The sequence below is a fragment of the Ambystoma mexicanum genome, chromosome 2p (assembly GCF_040938575.1).
Source record: "Ambystoma mexicanum isolate Mex_15411 chromosome 2p, UKY_AmexF1_1, whole genome shotgun sequence".
NCBI lineage: Eukaryota > Metazoa > Chordata > Amphibia > Caudata > Ambystomatidae > Ambystoma > Ambystoma mexicanum.
This window is the reverse complement of record NC_090923.1, coordinates 1093535494-1093553967: the sequence shown is the minus strand read 5'-3', so window position 1 is coordinate 1093553967 and position 18474 is coordinate 1093535494. Positions and strand designations below refer to the sequence as shown.

The 18474-nt window shown below is 47.7% G+C and overlaps 1 protein-coding gene across 3 annotated transcripts in view; it reads left to right on the top strand.

The window, feature by feature from the left end:
* The window catches only part of MAJIN (membrane anchored junction protein), a 1009257-nt gene that overhangs the window by 423849 nt on the left and 566934 nt on the right, over window positions 1–18474 (top strand). The gene's annotated exons all lie outside the window — the stretch shown is intronic.

The following is an 18474-nucleotide window of genomic DNA, read 5'->3' as shown; positions in this document are numbered from 1 at the left end:
CCTGGTGGGGTGAAAAAGGGGTCCAGGTGCTGCTGTCAGTGGATGAGAAGCACAGGGTTGTATGGGGATGATCTTATTGTCACCCACACTTAGTCTTCGCCCTAAGGCAATGGACTCCTATGAGAGCTTTTCACGACACTATCACTTTGCAGGTGACAGCTCCTACACCTAGGACGCTGAAGCAATATGATATCATTAGAGAAGTGCTTTATATATTCTTCGGCAAGGGACTTTGTAAATGCTGTCCCTTTCACAGAACTAATTATGTAAGCAAAGGCGCACATCTAGCAACGGAATTCCATTAATTCGGCAAAAGGAGCAAACACCTGCTCAGACATCAGACATATTACATTTTCCTTCTGTAATTATAATGCGGGTTCGCATAAGCATCAGAGGAATATTACATTTCCTTACAGCGCTTGCACAGCACACCTACTAAGGCATCGGAAACAAACCAGATTTTCCTGCTGTACCTGCAGAGCCAGTAAATCTTTGCAATTGAGCTCAGACATAAGAGCACACGACATTCTCCTTCGGCGCTCGGTGTGGGTATTGACGGGAGGCATCATAGGCATGTTACATTTACTTACGGTGCGTGCACAGCGAGCCTAGTCAGATATTCGAAACACAGCAGATTTTCCTGCTGTCCTTGCGCAGCATTTGTCGCCGCATTCACAAAGATAAGTGTTTTATATATTCATGGGTCAGAGCACTTTCTAAACACTGTCCTTTCACGAGAAATTAACTCTGCAAGCAAAGGAAACCATCTAGAAAAGGAATCCCATTCCTTGGGTCCTAGTAGCGAGCACCAGCTCCAACACCATGTGTCCTCCTCTCAGACATCTGAGCCATGTTGCATTTCTTTATTGTGTTCTCTGTCCGCCAGACACGAGACACATTAGGTGTTATGGTGGAACTTGCAGTGAGTCTGTCTAATGAATATGGCTCCCGGTTTTATGTTTTTTTTCTCCAGCTTTTCCATTTGCATTCATACATATTTATTTTTCAGTAATGTTATTTTTATTCATCCACACTTATATTTGCTCTGTAAAAAAAAGAAGTTTGAACGAGTGTTTTTCTGCATTTAATCAAATAGAAAATGACGCGATTCGATGCCTGGAATGGTAATCTCAAAGCTGGGCTCTTGTAAATGAAGCCAATATCCATTTTCATCCTAAAAATAAACAACCTCTCCTTTTGCTGATGTTATAAATACCTCTGCCGTCTTTTAAACACTGTTAAAGGGAAATGAATCCCTTTTTTTTTTTAGCTTCTCCCTTGTGTTTCTTTGCAGAGCCATTGGCCTGCAACCTGACAACCTGTCAACCTGAAGAGCTAATGAAGACATACTCATTTTTCCGCTTTTTCCAGTTTTACAAATATTCAAAGGAAACAGAGTGATTTCCATCTGTGTTTATGTGTAAAATGAGTAAAAACAAAAAAACGAGGAGCCCTACTTATTAACTGATGCTGCGTATGACTCTCGGCAGTGTGAAGTCGAAAAGCACAAGCAGGGAATGAAGCCTAATAAATAATACCCCATTTTTTCTTCACTTTCTCTGGAACAACCACAGAGTACGAGCTCCCTGGCTTTCGTATTACAAAGGGACACCATGAAGAGCCGGGGGCTGTTCACGGGAGAGAAGACAGGATTGTGGGTCAGCCTTTTAAAGCCCAGCCCTCAAAGTACACCAAGGTGAAGTAATTACTGCTAATTGCAGTCGCGCACTTTGTAACATCCACAGGTGCAGAGACTCACAGGAACCAATCCCAAGGGAGAGCTCACGGGAAGGGCTATATACCCTGAGTGTCTCAGTATGGTACTGTGGGTGTGTGAGTTAGCAGCTGGCAACATGAGTTTGGAGCAGTTTAACGAGCTGGGGAGGTGTTTGGAGGCAGGATGGCTTGAGGGGGAGATTGGAAATGGGAGGGAGATGAGTCAGGAGGAGGTTATACGGAAACATTTCCAGGAGGATGGTTTAAGGCAACAAGAGTAGGTGGATTGGAGAGATCATGAGGGGGGTTGCTGGGAAACATCTGTAGGAGGTTGGTTGAATACGAGGTTAGCTGGAAACATCAGGAAGAAGCTGGTTTGAAAAATCAGGAGGTGGAAGAACACCAGGAAAAAATGTAGTATGTTAGCTTGGTCCTAGCTAGAAAGATCAGTAAGGCATGAGAGGGTAGGCTTGGCTCAAGGCAGGGGGAAAGGGTGACACCCCAATCTGAAGGGGTCAAGCCTATGGTGGGAGTAGGAACAAACACTTTATATTGTTTGAGGAGGAACAGGGCCAGAGCAGGTGTGAAAAAGTGTTGAAGATGAAGTTCAGGACCATAGGAGAGTTAATAGACAAAGCCTTCTCATGTCCGCGTTTCGAAACTGTAGAAGGTAAACCCAGTTGGCAGTCTCAGCATCGTGGAGAAAGTCTATCACTGCTTGTGGCATTGTACAAACGTACTGAAAGGCACATCAGATGAGCTTTAATCACATCCACAACCAAAGACAACAAGGAAGCAGTCGAGATGGAGTACCCTAGTGACTATGAATGATGGAAAAGGGCTCCATGCTAGGAGGCTTTTTTACCAAGAGGCATGTGTCCTAACAAAATAGGAATAACACAGCTATCATCACCAAAATGAAGGATCCATCTGGGCTTGTGCCTTGGGAGGAATCCTTGATTATAAGCAATAGAGAATGTTGATCGGGCACTCGAGAGAAGCACTTAAATCAGTTGAACCTGGCCCTCTATGCTGAGGACCTAACTGGTGCCGTCCTGTGGGCCTATTGCTCTTACCTGGTTGATCCTGCCTGGATCCCTCAACCGTCACCCTGTGAGACAGTGGGGTGCCACTTTCATCACCGCCACAGGGCAGACTGTCAGAAATTAACACAGCGCCCTTTGTGAAAGGGGATGGTGTTACCGCTTTTCCACTGCGGGCCCAGTGCTTAATCCACCGCACTATTAGTCATGGAGAGGGAGCACTGCAAGGACTATCTTGCTACGAGTCCACCTCTTCTTGCCAGCGGGTCCAGCCATCACTCCTGTACCACTCTGAGTATGCGGCGAATGGTGAGAAAGACTTGAAAGAACAAAGAAATATCGGGGCTGAGTACCACAAAGGAAATACACCAATCACGGGCTGAGAAGTTTCACAGATCTTTTATTACTGTACAGTTCACAAAGCCAAACAGATAGCTATGTGGCTCCCAACACCTTGCAGTGTGTACCAGCCGATAAGGAGAGGTGAGAGAGAGATGGACATCTAAACATTCGTGCTTTTATACAATTCGTGTAATATTGTCCAGCCTCTCTTCATGTTAATATTTCATGGTCTACAGTTCATGCCTAGTTTACATACAGATTATACAATATTATGCAAAGGATTACATAGCTTTGCGTTTCCATGAAGACACAATGGTGATATATGTTCTCGGATCCCGCGGTAAGCCTTATGCTAAGTTCCTTATCAATGGGGGGGCGCTGTTGAGCGCCGAACAAGATGGCCGCCTGAAAGCTACACTCCGTGGCAGGCAGGTCGCATGATCCTTTTTTTGGCACTTTCCTGCACTGGCACTTGGCCCTGGAGGGCACGACTTGGTCTCTGGGTATCCGGGCACCATCTGACCCGAATCCCGACGAAAAACGGTGCTGGGGACCCCGAGATCTGGACATCTCCGTGCCCTTCCCCCATTGGCGGAGCAGCTTCGCGCCAATATCCGGCCCCGGCTGTGGGACGCGCCGGGCCTCTCTGCGCACCGGAGCCTGCCAACCACTTCAGTGAAGACCCGTGGGGTGCTCCGGGGTCCCGGCCCCCTCCACCCACTCCTGCCGGGACCTATCGCGTGAGGACACCGCCTCCGGAGCCTTGACCCTGTGCTTGCCCTGGGACCGCTCCACACCGCCATGGGGGGGTTGCGGCTGCAGCCGCTGTCACTGCACGATCCGGCGATGCCTCGGAGGGCACCCTCAGCGCCGTTGCAGCCTGGCCCCTCCTGGACCGTGGTCGTGCTCGCCAGAGGGGCCGACTATTGGAGGCCCCCCCCTCAAGGAGACTCCGGAGACGGGGTGGAGCTGCGGCGCACCCTCGGACACTGGGTGCCGCGCTCCCCCGCCGACACATACCGCAAGGCCCTAGTGACAATGAGGTACCTGAAGGGGGGTGCTGCTTCACTCCCCCCCTGCATCGCTCCGCGACCTGAGTATTGGCGGTGCCCGACTCTGGGGATCGTAATAGACACTGGTTCCTCCGTGAGCTTGGCACGCTCAAACTCTGCCCTGGCTTCACTTTGCCCAAGCGTCCCCCTGCATTGCGGACCTGCCCGCATCCGTTCGCTCTACCTGGGGTGCTCTGGGCCACGCTAGCCACCCACATCTCTACTCTGGGGGGACTCCTGGCTCCTGATCAAGTTGCAGTGGTCTCGCGGTCACCGTCCCACACATGACCTGCTGACTGCCTGGTGCCTGCCACAACCTACATTGCTGCTCTTTGAGCCGCAGCCTGTCTACCCCATCGACAGAGTACAGGGCTGGGAGGTGCTCTTCCCCACCCCTCCTACAGGCTCACTTGGACAACCAAATCTGGACCCCTGTTCTCATAGCAGCCATTGGGCATCGCCAACCCCAGCCCCTTGGTCACCTACACTCGAGGTCCTCGGACTGCGCCCTCCACATCACCTGGGGCAAGCTAAGCCCCCACAGACTGCACCGGTAGTCGCAAGCCTTATATATACGGGTCCACAGACGCTGGCCCCCCTGGACGACTACCTGCTCCACATCACACCTTGCATACCGTCCTACGCGTTGCACGGTCCGAGCTCCCCCCACCTTTCTTCTTGAGCTGCTGGGACCCCCTTCACCCCACTTGAATTCCAACATCGTCAAGATGACCAAGGGGGCCGCGAAGAAACAGAGCTCCATCAATATGTTTGCGAAGACATCGGTGAGATCGCCAGAGGAGACCACCGAGCAGGCTCCTACTGCATCATCATCCGCCACAGCTCCGGAGTCCCAAAATATGATGGATTTTATCCGCGAGGGCTTCACCGCACTCCACTCAAAATTAGACGACATGAACGGCACTATATCCTCTATTAAGGCCCACATTGAGAGGACAGATAGCCGGGTGGGGGAGGTCGAGACACGGGTGGGCTCCGCTGAGGATGCACTGGGTGCCCTGCGTTCTGAGGTCGTCGCTCTCTCCAACCGAGTCCTTTATGTGGAAAAGAAGAACGAGGACTTGGAATCCCGATCAAGACGCAACAACCTCCGCATTATCGGTGTTCCCGAGAATGAGGTTCATGAATCAATGGAGGATTTTGTTGAACACACATTACTGACGCTCCTCGACACACCCAAGCTCTGCCTGCAATTCACTATAGAGCGTGCACACCGAGCCCTGACGGCTAAACCCAAGCCCGGTGCTCCTCCCCGGCCCATCATAGCCCGTGTGCTGAATTTTCGAGACCGCGATGCCCTCCTCAGGGCCGTGAGACTCAAGAGTGAGCTCCTACTGGGCGTTGCAAGGATTCATCTTTACCCAGACTTTTCAATGGCCGTCCAGTGTGAACGCAAGACTTTCCTAGCAGTAAAGCGTAGGCTGCTTGACCATTCAATTAAATACGCCATGCTCTATCCCGCCAAACTTCGCATAGAGCATGCCAACCAGGTGTTCTTCTTCACGATCCCGGAGGAGGCCTCCAAGTTCATGGACGAACATTTCCCGGGCTGATCCCCCCCCTCTTATCACGGTTCTACAGTTATCCTACAGTTACGTTGGGGAGGGCCCAAGCCCGGCCACCTTCCTACATCGGGGCCATACTGGTTTTCTATTCTGTAACCTGCTTAGTTTGTTTCATCTTTACAAATATGTGCCACGTCAACATGTGCAAAAACTCTGTCCAAGTTACGTGCAAATTCCCACTGTTGGCACCTTTTGTTTTACTTGGATCTGCCGTAGCCCGGAGAGACGCGGCCAGTCCAGCCTACAGGCCCCCAGGCGCTGATGCCTCTGGTTTGGTTTTGGTTGAGGGGTTTTGGGATTGCCATCCCTCTGTTTGGGGGGGGATGTGGGTGGGGGTGGAACATGTTGGGGGTTATGTTACTAGAAGCTTAGCTTTGGCAGCGAAGGCGGACCGCGGGGCGATACTCAGTGACTGGTGCCGCAGGGCTGCTAAACTGGCCCATTGGTTATTGACATTTTCTCTGATACAAACGCCACTGCATCAATGATTGGGAGTGACCTGACCTTCATGAGCTGGAACGTACGGGGGTTGGGCAATTAGAAAAAAATGAGGCAGCTCCAGCTGCAGGCTGAGCGTCATGGGTCCAAGATTCTCTTTTTACAGGAGACACATGCCCGCACGGAACAGTGTATGAGATTTGCCAAAACATGGGGTCCCCATACATTCTTCACCGATTTCTCTACCCAAAGCCGCGGGGTCATGACTCTCATCCGTAAGAGTCTCAAGTTCACTCTTATCTCTTCACAAATAGACCCTCAAGGCAGATATGTACTGCTTCATGCTACACTTCAAAACAAGGAGGTAGTCCTGCTGAACATTTATGGTCCTAATATAGATGACCCGGATTTCTACGTACAGGTCACGTCCCTCCTCGATGGCTTCCCCCTTGTCCCCATCCTTTGGGGGGGCGATTTCAACACAATCTTTGATGTAGCCCTTGATAGATCTGGGTCCAGGCCCCGTCAACTTACCAGGGCAGCCTATGCTGCACTATCATCCCTACCCCGTCTCGCCATGGTTGATGCATGGAGGCTCCTCCACCCGGATTCTCGAGCTTTTTCTTTCTACTCCTCAGTGCACGATTCCTATTCCCGTATAGATAGATGGGTGATCTCCAACGAGTTGGTTAAGAATGTTATACAGCTAATGATCCTCCCCAGAACCCTGTCTGACCACTCTCCTGTAACCGTCACTATAGGTTGGGGCCCGGATCCTGGTCGTACTCGACATTGGAGATTGAAGCCCCTCTCCCTTCTGGACCCGGAGTTTGGCTCCGAGCTCGAGGTGTCTATTGAGGAGTTCTTCGAGAAAAAACACAGGCTCGGTAGCATCGCAGGCCACTCTATGGGAGTCCTTCAAGGTCTATATTAGAGGGATAGCGCTGTCAAAGGAGAATGGTGTACTCAAGTCAATCCGGAGAGATCTCGCCGAGAGCAAATCCAAATTATCGATCCTTGAGGCTAAATGCTCACTTCACTCCACCCCGGGGACCCTGGCGGATATCGGGGTGGAGCTGGATACGTTCCGATCCCTTGCAGAGCGCGAACAACATTTTTTAGATAACCTAGCCTGGTGAGGAGATACGGAGAGGGTGAGCGCACTGGCCGATTTCTGGCGAGACTTATCCGTCACGAGATGGGGTCCCCACATATCCTTGGGATCGAAAGGCGAGACGGCTCTGTGGCTGTTACCTCACAGGACATCAATACGGAATTTTTCACATTTTACAAAACCCTGTACTCCAACTCAGATGAGGCATCAGTGATGGAGATCAATTCCTTTCTTGATACCCTTCCTTTGTCGACTCTCTCTCCGGAGACCGCGGGTTCCCTCGATTCCCCACTTACGCTCGAAGAGCTCTCTGATGCTATGGACTCCTTATCCTCGGGGAGGGCCCCTGGCTCAGATGGTATCCCAATTGAATTTTATAAGCGCTATAAACCACTACTACTCCCTCACCTGATGGCTCTCTGGGAGGAATCGGTGGAGGCCGGTGTATTTCCCACTTCACTCCGGGAAGCCACAATAACAGTACTGCTTAAATCTGGTAAATCTCCCTCGCAATGCGGTTCGTACCGCCCGCTCTCACTTATAAATTGTGATGTCAAGATATACGCCAAGGCACTGGTGTTCCGGCTGGCTCCCTTTTTACCATCTATCATCCACCCAGATCAGGGGGGCTTCATCCCAGGTCGCTCTACCTCTCTGAACCTAAGGCGTCTCTTTAATATAATTAATAGAATAAACCCCGAGACACATGCGGTGGCTGCCACGCTTGATATGCAAAAAGCCTTCGATTCGGTCTCATGGAGGTATTTGTGGCGGGTTCTTGAGAGCTGTAAATTTGGTCCCTCCTTTCTCTCCTGGGTTAGATTGCTTTACTCGGATCCTGTGGCTAGGGTCTGCACTGACGACCGTTGCTCCCCTCTCTTTGAGATCGCCAGGGGGACGAGACAGGGATGCCCCTTCTCTCCCCTGATCTTTGCTATAGCAATAGAGCCCTTCGCCGATATGCTCCGCCAATCCCATGCATATAGAGGGCTCCGCACTGCGGGCCAGGCGGACATAGTGTCCCTATATGCTGATGACGCACTGTTATTCATACACTCCCCCTCCATGAAATTATCCCCAATACTGGAGGACGTCATCCATTTTGGCCGTATCTCGGGCCTCAAGGTGAACTGCTCAAAATCCACACTCTTCCCACTCACGGAGGGCACCCCCCCTCCTGACACCCAGGGGTTCACATGGGCTCAGTCTACGATTACCTACCTGGGGATAGAGGTAACGCGTCATCAAGCGCTGACCTTCAAGGAGAACTACCAGAAGTATCTTACACACCTGTCGTCTAAAGTACTAGCCTGGGACAAACTCCCGATATCCCTCGCAGGCAGAATAGGTCTACTGAAAATGGTGGTGTTGCCCCAACTACTTTACAGGTTCACCAACATCCCCTTGTGGCCAGTGGGGGCTTCTTCCACGAGCTGACCCACACAGTCAATTCCTTTCTATGGCACTCGGGTGCGGTCCATCTTAAACTTGATACCCTGTCTACCCCTATGACTTACGGGGGCTTTGGCGCCCCTGATTTCCTCAAATACTCGTTGGTATCCCAAATCCAATATGCATCCTACTGATTTAACACAACAGACCCCCCCCCCCACATGTTAGACTCGAGAAACTGGCGGTCAGCGACCGTGACATATGCTCCATGGTGATACAACCCGCCCCCCTGGCGCTGGACTCACAGAGCCCGGTCGCCTGTACATCCTTGGCATTGGCGAAAACATGGAGGCTGACCGGTACCGCTTACGCCTTCCATGGCAACCTCCCTCTCTGGAACTTTCTTCCGGGGGTCCCACGGGTGCCACCATCCATGGTTCGACGCTGGGCTGAAGCAGGATACGAGCTACTACGTGACGTGTTTGATCAGGGTATATTTGTTGAATGGTCTGACCTCCCATTGTCCTTAAGGAGAGGCCAGTGTGCATGGCTTCAATATTCGTCCCGTCGTAGGACCCTTAAACGTAACTGCCAGATGTTCCCGGCATTACCACCAGATGACCCTGCCATCGAGGAACTGACCTCCCCCTCGCCCACTAGAGGTAAAATATCTAAACTATACACTATGCTGCAGTCCAGATCTATTCCGAAATTCGCTAAGCTGAAGCGGGCATGGAAGGCTGACCTCGGTGGTGAGATGTCGGATGAACGCTGGGCACATATGTGTGAACGCATACACCGGGTGTCTTTCAACTCACGTTTCAAACTGATTCAGTTTAAAGTACTGCAAAGGTTCCACTACACCCCGAACAGATTGCACCGCATGTCCAGTGATCACCCCTCTAGCTGCCCTAGATGCGGTCATGATACTGCCGATTACATTCACATGATTTGGTCCTGTCCCCGTCTTTCACAGTTCTGGGATGCAGTGTGCTCAACAGTATCTGCCATGCTCGACCACCCCATCAGTTCCTCCCCAGTGGGATGCCTCTTCCATGACCTCCCAGGCCTTTGCCGGAACTCCAAAAAACTAGCTGGCCTCTGCATGCTTCTCGCAGTACGATCCATACTACTTTGCTGGCTCCGCCCCACACCTCCCACCCATGCCCAATGGCTAAGAGCGGTCACGTGGGCCTCGGACTCTGAGGAAGCTTGGTCTCACCTACAGCCCACCCACTCTAGGCCTAGGAATATCTGGCTCAGATTCCGATCTTATATGTCTGACCTGAATACGACACCGGATGCATCTTCCCCAGCTGCTTCCCCCTGCCAGCTTGGGTCCCCACCCTTATCATAGCTCTCTTATATCTTGCCCATGTTATAAAAATACCCAATGGTCATGATTATATGTGAAGCAACCTTTGTATGCCTATGTTGTGTACATCTGTATTCATATTGTACTTGCCTGGCGTTGTTCGCCTGTGTTATGCTGTCACGCTGAATAAATAAAAGTTTTAAAAAAAAAAAGTTCCTTCTCATTGTAGTTCAGCTCAAGCATACGCTCGAGGTTTGTTCTTCATTGTCCCAATGTTTATACAAGGATGAGGCTTGTGAGCGCAGACAACACTTGAATGACAGTTGATATGAAGCACAAGGTCTCTTTGCTTAGTCTAAACAGTCGGCTCTCGGACAACCTAAACATTAACAGAACTCAAAGGTCGGAAGGCTTCGTTGCAAGCCGAAAACATAGTCCACCATTTTAGAACGAAAAACACACGAGTGGAAATCAAAATGGCGGATGAATCTTAAAATGGCGGCGAAGTTAACCCAAAATTGGAACTTTGCCAACCGTTTTTCCGTGTAGCGCGAATAGGCTCAGGCCAATATAAATACTAAGGAGGCACTATATAATTACCATTTAACAAACCCTCCTTTTGGCCTAAGCCAAGAGCCTTACTAAAAATATTCGCTTTACTAATAACTCCACGTTTCAATGTCCGTACATCCTGAATCACATTCATCAGATATATCAATTGCCATCAAATCTTTGACAGTAATATCCTTCATTACAAAAACATTAGTCATCTTCTCAGGTGTGTGTATTTTTGGTCCTAATGTTCCTACAGTTTGCGCACAACATCCCCCTACCGTCGAACATATGACAGGAAGACATTGTATGCAACAACAACAACAGAAGAACAGAATACCAAGGATTACCATTAAGACTGAAAAGAGTTTCCATCCCCAAGACCATAAAAAGCCCCAGAACCACGTACTAATATCCCAGTTTCCCTCGGGAACATGTACTTCTGTACTAAGGACGTGCAGATTTTGTATTGCCTTGAATATGGTCGGGGAGGAGTCGGGTACGAAAACACAACAAGCGGATCCCACCAATTTACATAATCCACCACGCTCAGCCAGGATGACGTCTAACACCATCTGGTTCTGTAGAGCCACTAATCTAATAGCTTTCTGTTCGAGCGTCATGTTGTAGAGTATATCTGTGGTCCGGTTGATGGTTCTCTCCAATACTCCTGTTAGACTCCTAATATACTTGGAATTCATGATCTGTCCACAAAATGGCACAAAGGATTTCGCTGCATCACCCATGACTTGTGAAGGAGTATCACCGTTCTCGTCCCGCCTTGGACGAGCCCTAGAGACCTCAGAGGTGCGAGCTACATATACCCCTGGTAGCAAGATACCCAAATAACAAGTACCCTGCCAATCCCTAGGTAGCCAAGGATAAGCTCAACAAATAAAATAAACAGGATCGCCTACATACAAAGGTCTGTCCTGACTAGTCAAGTTCGCAATATTAGTACAACCCTCAAAAGTACCCATTGACTGAGAACCATTACCATGTATGCAGAAGGAGACAGAGTTGGGGCTGTGATAGGAAGTAGGCGTAGCATCCCGGTTGCCTACGGGAGCCATCTTGAAAGAAATTAGTGATTGGAAAGGTCTAGAAAGTCCATCGGAAGGCCTAATAGAAGCAACATTAGGCTTGCTCCTATTTGCGAAAAGGGAGCATCCCAGAGGCGTCAGGACTCGCCTTTCAAATTCATTTAAGTTAGTCCCGTCAAAGTTCCCTGAGAGGCTATCATTACAACGACCAAAGAATAAGGCCCTTAGAGAGGCATAGCATGCAGTAGTTAGAGGCAAAAGATGAATATACCAGCCCAACCCTTTTTCCCTGTGTTGTGGCAAATGCAAACAGATCCAGCAATTAGTTCTATTCAAGATCCCATGAGTCGCATTCATAATTAACAAAAGCGTATTATTGTGATAACTCTTTCTGTGTTGGGAATCCCTAGGAGATAGTGTGCAGATGCACGAAAGGAGAAGACATAGTGGGAACACTCTCAGTAGGTATAAAAGTTTCAAGCAGACGCACACCCCTTGATGTACCAAAACCCAAGAGCAATTACTACTGTTAGACAGGTTAACATAATTACAAGGAAACAATACGTCCTCAAGGACCATGTATTCTTCTGTCCAATGTCTTTGTTAGCCACACAATCGATCGGTTGCTCCATACGAGTAGAGATAGTAACATGCATTGTTCCTCAAAGCTCTTTCCCGAAAAGGTTCTGCTGTAAACACCGTAGTTCGTTTGCTGATTATCTCCTGACCGCGTGATCTTGATTGAAGATAGCTTTTACTGGTCCCATCCACTTACTTATGTTTCAGCGCACAAAGTGGCAAGGGACGAGCTCAACAGTCATTTCCTGTGGGCACAGCCGTGCTGTGCTGTAAGTGTAGTGCTGTGGACGCAGATCCTACCTTAAGACTCCAAGCACTGCGTGATCTGCGAACAGTGTGTCGTTGCTTCCTGATGGAAGTGGTGAAACAGAGATGAGATCACTCAAGGGTACAGAAAGATCAGAAGAGGAATTAATAGACGAAGCAGCAGTCCCCCCAGGCCCCACGGGCTCAGGAAGAGTCTCTGAAATACCCATGATGTTGCTCAAGACCGATTGATCACCACCTTTTCTTCTCCGTCGTGTGGCAAAGGGAAAGGTATCCTCTTGATGTGTGAAGCGTGTATCCAATGTCGTCGACCAGCTACTCGTACAGCAGTCTGTGTGGCTAACAGGACCTGAAATGGTCCCCTCCAGCGCTGTGCGAGGCTGGATGCTCTCTCAAATGACTTTGCGAGCACCCATTCACCGGGTCGAATTCTGTGACCTGGCCCCTTGTATTCAACTGGGAGGGCTTCTCGCACCTGTTGATAAATCAAATACAAGTTTTGAGTTAACTGGTCACAGTATTCAGAAAGAAGCAAATGCTTTACATCCTTCAATTTCTTAGGCTTTGGCAGGCTCCAAATGTTAGTTGGCCTCCCCATAATGATTTCGTAGGGGGGAAGATTCCAGTTCTAGTCTGTGGGGTTGTCTGCATGGACAGTCGTGCTATAGGTAAAGCGTCTTGCCATTTCAAATTACTACTAGCACAGACCTTGGCAATTTTATTCTTCAAGATACCATTATGGTGTTCTACAAGTCAAGCACTCTGAGCGTTTCTAGCCGAATGGAACCGTTGATCGATCTGTAATCCCGCACATACTTGCAGAATAACAGCAGCGATAAAATGTGGACCATTATCCGACCAGATGACCATCAGCAAACCAAACCTAGGAAAATATTTCATAAGCATGGTTTTCGCCGTTGTCATTGCTGTAGCATCTTTAACAGGGAAGGCTTCAACCCACTTGCTAAAGGCACAAATGATTACCAAGACATATTTGTAGTTATTACAGCGTTTCATCTCAATTAAGTCGAAATGAATCACTTCAAAAGGCACAGAGGGGGGACCAAAACTACCCCTCAGTGTTGTCGTACCCTTCCCGGCATCATGCTGTAAGCAAACCATACAATTCCAGACAAAACGCTCAGCAGTTTTTGAGATGTTAGCATTCACCCAGACAGATTCTAGCATTTTACACATTTTCCTAGCACGTATGTGAGTGGGACCATGAGCCATCGTGATCATAGCGGTGACATATGCATCGGGTAGCATCCATCTTCCCTTTGAACTGTCTACCCAACACCCTTCCTCATCCAACTTTGCCAAACCCTCAGCCCAGTGTTTAAGTTCTTCTAAAGTGGCATCGGCTTGAATATTCCTATCGAGTCAATCCATTCATCTACTGTACAGGTGTTTGTGGCTTCCCTTGTAACATACATTTCTGAGTATAAATCAGTAGCAGTCTGTGTGCTATCCTGTCAGCCAAAGCGTTCCCTTTCCCTACATCATCTACTACTTTCTCATGTGCCACGCACTTCATGATTGCTAGTTGAGTAGTGAGCGCAAGTGCTGAGAGTAGCTGAACTATCAAGGTGCCATGTTGGATTTTTGTTCCGTGTGAGGTCAAGAAACCTCGTTCTGCCCATAATCTACCAAAGTTGTGGACCACCCCACAACCACCCCAAAGGCATACTGACTGTCAGTAAATATACTCACTCTAAGCCCTTCGGAAAGTTCACAAGCTCGAGTGCAATAATCTCTGCGGCCTGCGCAGAGTTATGCAAAATTCGTTTGGTTTCCACGATCGTGCTTAATGTAGTGACGGCATAAGCAGCAGTGGATGTACCATCCAGAAGTTTGAAGCAGGAGCCATCGCAAAACAGCACCCCTTGTGGATCATTCAGAGGTGTATCTTTCAAATCAATCCTGCCTTTAGTTTCTTGCTCTGTAGTATAAAGGCAGTCATGTGACATTTTGTCATTGCAAGCAATATCTTGCGGAAGAGGTAACAATTCAGCGGGATTCAATACGCAACACCTTTTAATTTGGATATGCGGTGCAAATAGGATCAGTTCATATCTTGTTAATCGTGCGGAAGTAAGGTGTTGTGTTTGCGTTCTATTTAATAGAACGTCTACAGAGTGAGGTACCATTACGGTAAAGTTATGACCTAAAACGATGCCCTCACTCTGCTTTACAGACACAGCAGCAGCAGCAGCGACAGCTCTCAACCATCTCGGCAAAGCGTATGCAACAGGATCAAGTGTGGAGGAAAAATCACCGCACAGTCTATTCTCCCCCCCCATGTTCCTGCGTTAACACTGCCAAAGCACATCCATCACGTTCATGCACATACAACACAAAGGCCTTATCATAATTTGGTGTGCCCAAAACTGGTGCTGAACACAGTGCAGTCGTGAGCAGATCAAAAGCTTTCTGGTGTTCCAAGTTCCACGGCAGTGGCACAAAAATTCCCTTCTTTGTCAATGCCAACATTGGTTTTATCATTAGTGAGAAGTTAGGGATCCACTGTCTACAGTAAGAAGCCATTCCTATCAATGCTCTGACTTCCTTCTGTGTATTTGGGACAGACATGCCAGAAATGCTCTTCATTGGTTCAGGTGTCAATCTTCTTCCTTCCTTTGACAGGAGATAGCCTAAATAGGCGACCTCCTGTCGACAATACTGAAACTTTTTCAATGAAGCTTTATGCCCATGCTTTGCTAGATGAATAAGCAATAACACAGTGCCTTCCTTGCAAGCACATTCTGAGTCTGCAGCTAAGAGAAGGTTGTCGACATACTGTAGCAATGTACAAGTAGAAGGCAACTCAAGTATATCGAGCTGCTCTTGCAAAGCCCTTCTATAAATGCTCAGACTCTTCGTGTACCCTTGTGGTGCACGGGTGAATGTAAACGAGCGTCGCCCTATGGTGAACGCGAACAAATATATACTATCCACGTGTATGGGAATGCTAAAGAAGGCATTCTTAAGATCCACCACACTGAAATGAGTAGCAGAAGCTGGAATCTTTGTTAGTATCGTCGTTACATCAGGCACAATTGGATATTGTGGAGCAACAATCCTATTGATAGCACGTAAATTGATAATGAAATGGAATGGGATCGCATTATCCCTTTTCTTATATACTGGTAGAATCGGGCTATTGCACAAACTTCCTGCAATTTCTTTGATTACTCCACGATGTACAAAATCGGAAACTATACACTTCAAAGCTTGCTCACCATCAACTGAAATCTTATATTGTGGAATTCGTGGCAACTTAACTCCTGGTTTCAAAACAATTTTAACAGGCACAATTTGCAAAATACCGACATCATTGTTGTCAACTGCCCATAAACACGCCAGAACTTCACTAAATTCTGGCGGCAAAGGTCTAGTCAGAAACTGTGAGGCAGAAGATTGCTGAGGTGAAATCGTCAAACGCACTCCATCCGAAGAACAATGAATTACCACATTTAATTCCTTCAACAAATTCAACCCCAACAAATTCTCTCCACAGTTTGTTGTCAGACGAAATGGACAGTAATCCGTGAATGGACCCAGTGAAATCGGTACCGGCAGAGAAACCGGACTAACCACTGATGTACCAGAAAACCCTACAGAAACATTATTCTGCCCTGACAGTGGAATGTCTGGAACCTGTGAATGATTACTGGAACACTTCTGTGCTCCTCTGTCTATCAAAAATAGATGCTTCCTATTCCCCACCATCATCTCAACGTAGGGACCTCTCTGATTAACGGGAATAGGCATCGGTTCCAGACCCTGCTTCGGGCTGTCCTAACGAAAGAATATATCATCGAAGACAAGATCTTCAGAAAGATAGGCAGTTGAAGAATTATTAAAAATATTTATGCTATCTACACTAGGTTGCTGATTATCTTGCGAAAAAGACAGAATTTTGAGCGAACTGGCTTCTACCAGGACCTCCTACCCCAGGGCGGCCTCTGGATCGTCTACCCATGACACCATGTGTTATTCGACCTTTGCTGGACGATTGGGCATTGTGCTTGCTAATGACCCTCTTGTCTGCAATAAGCACATTGGTTTGCGTGTACAGGACGCAATGGCGCATTAGTTTGTGGAACGAATTGACCTCGAAACTGTGTGCTTCCACCTCTCGGCCGTCTGACCATCTGTTGCAATAATACTTTGGTTTTTAAATCTCTCCTTTTCTTTTCGATCCTTTCTTTTTCATTATTGACTCTATTCTCGTAATACTGAGCCACATGCAATACTTCGGACTGCGATTTAGCTTGCCAAGCTCTCTCGGAAATCATAATTTGTGACTGCATATCAGGCAACTATCCACGCACAAACTTATCCACAAACAATATTTTTCCTGACTCAGTGCTTAAATCCTGTCAGCTAAAATCTGAGAATACTTGTTCGAACCGATTAAAGAATTCGGTAGCACCTTCAGATTTTCCTTGGTTACTAGCAGTGAGTTTGTCCCAAACAATCCTTCTCTCGGGAATTAAAGTCTTTAATTTCGTTACTATTCTATCTGGCAAAGTGAATATCACCTGCAGCGGTCTTTCACCAGCTGTCCTTTCTCCATTTAACCTAACCAAGTTAAACCATGTGTCACCAAACCCCGCTGGATCATCTACAGTCCTAATCTGTTTCCATAAGTCAGCAGGTAGGAGCACAGGAAACAACAAGTCTTTATCACCCGAAGTGAAAACTGACGAATGCAAGACAGATTCTATTTCTTTATAAAACCCTGTTGGATTTTTCTGAATGTCTGGAATCGACTGTCTAATAGTATTCACTTCCCTGTCTTGAGAACGGGACATGAACAAACTGTGATACATAATGAGCTTCAATATTGATGGCTGCTGCACCCGTTGCAGCATCAGCCGGAATCTCAACTTTGGGAACAAATGTCGGAGGAACCTCTTTCATAGGCAACTGAGAAGTAGGCAACTCCGAACATTTACTAAGCAACAGAGCCAAATCAAGAGCTAAAGCGGTGGAAGCAGTATCAGACGCAAAAGCTCTCTTATAACTATTCAATAATTCTGCGGGACAACAAACCTTTTCCTTTAGACATTCATCCTGCAGGTATTCTACCATTACCTGTAACACTTTCCTCTGCATTTCTGGAGTATACTGACTATACGTATCATATACTTCTACAGGAGATATCGACATATCTGAAATCCATCTAAGCGCATCCCTTGCGCAAATTCGCATTTCTTCACTCATTGATTTACATAGAGGAAGGAACTGTTTCTGCACGTAAAAAGCATCCAAACTATCACCATCTACTTCATCATTCTGTAACCGTTCTAACTCCCTTCTAAACTCAAAAACCCTCTCGACATACCCATGTACTTTCTCCGCAGTATCCCTTGAATAAGCTAAAACATTCAGATCCCTCAACCCTTGTGGGACATCTGTGTCCGTCAATCTATTCCACATTACAACCAAATGTATCCCCATTCCCACAATAAAGACATTCTGATCGGGAATACTTTCTAGATTAAGGAGTGTAGCTAAGACCGCAGATTGTTCACCTTTCTCTATACATTGCTTAGCCCATGCATTCAAATTTCTCCTCTTCTCTTTGGAAACAGTGATCCGCGTTACAATTTTTGATTCAGCACTTGCCCCTTTATCAACTACAAGCAGAGCAGAACCACTTGGAAAAGAGAGAGTAGACAAATCCTGTACAACAGGTAGTGGAAAAAAAAAATAATGATGAGGACGCGCGTTTATCTGGAATCTCAATTGTTTTAGAGTTTCCTGACTTCGCTAATGGCAGCTAGCACGAAATAAACAGGGTGTTACCAAGCTACTTATTTCAACGTGGGCAAGAAACACCTCGACATCCGCACTGCAGCACTCGCCATTCAAGCAGAGCTTTTGCAGTGTTGTGAAAAGACCTTGCATTTTTCCAGACTTCTAATGTATCTGTAGCCTCCTGACACTGTGCACGGGAGCCAGCGCGCAAACTCACAGTGTGTGTCTGAATAACCTACTCTGAATTAGGGCACTCATCCCCTATC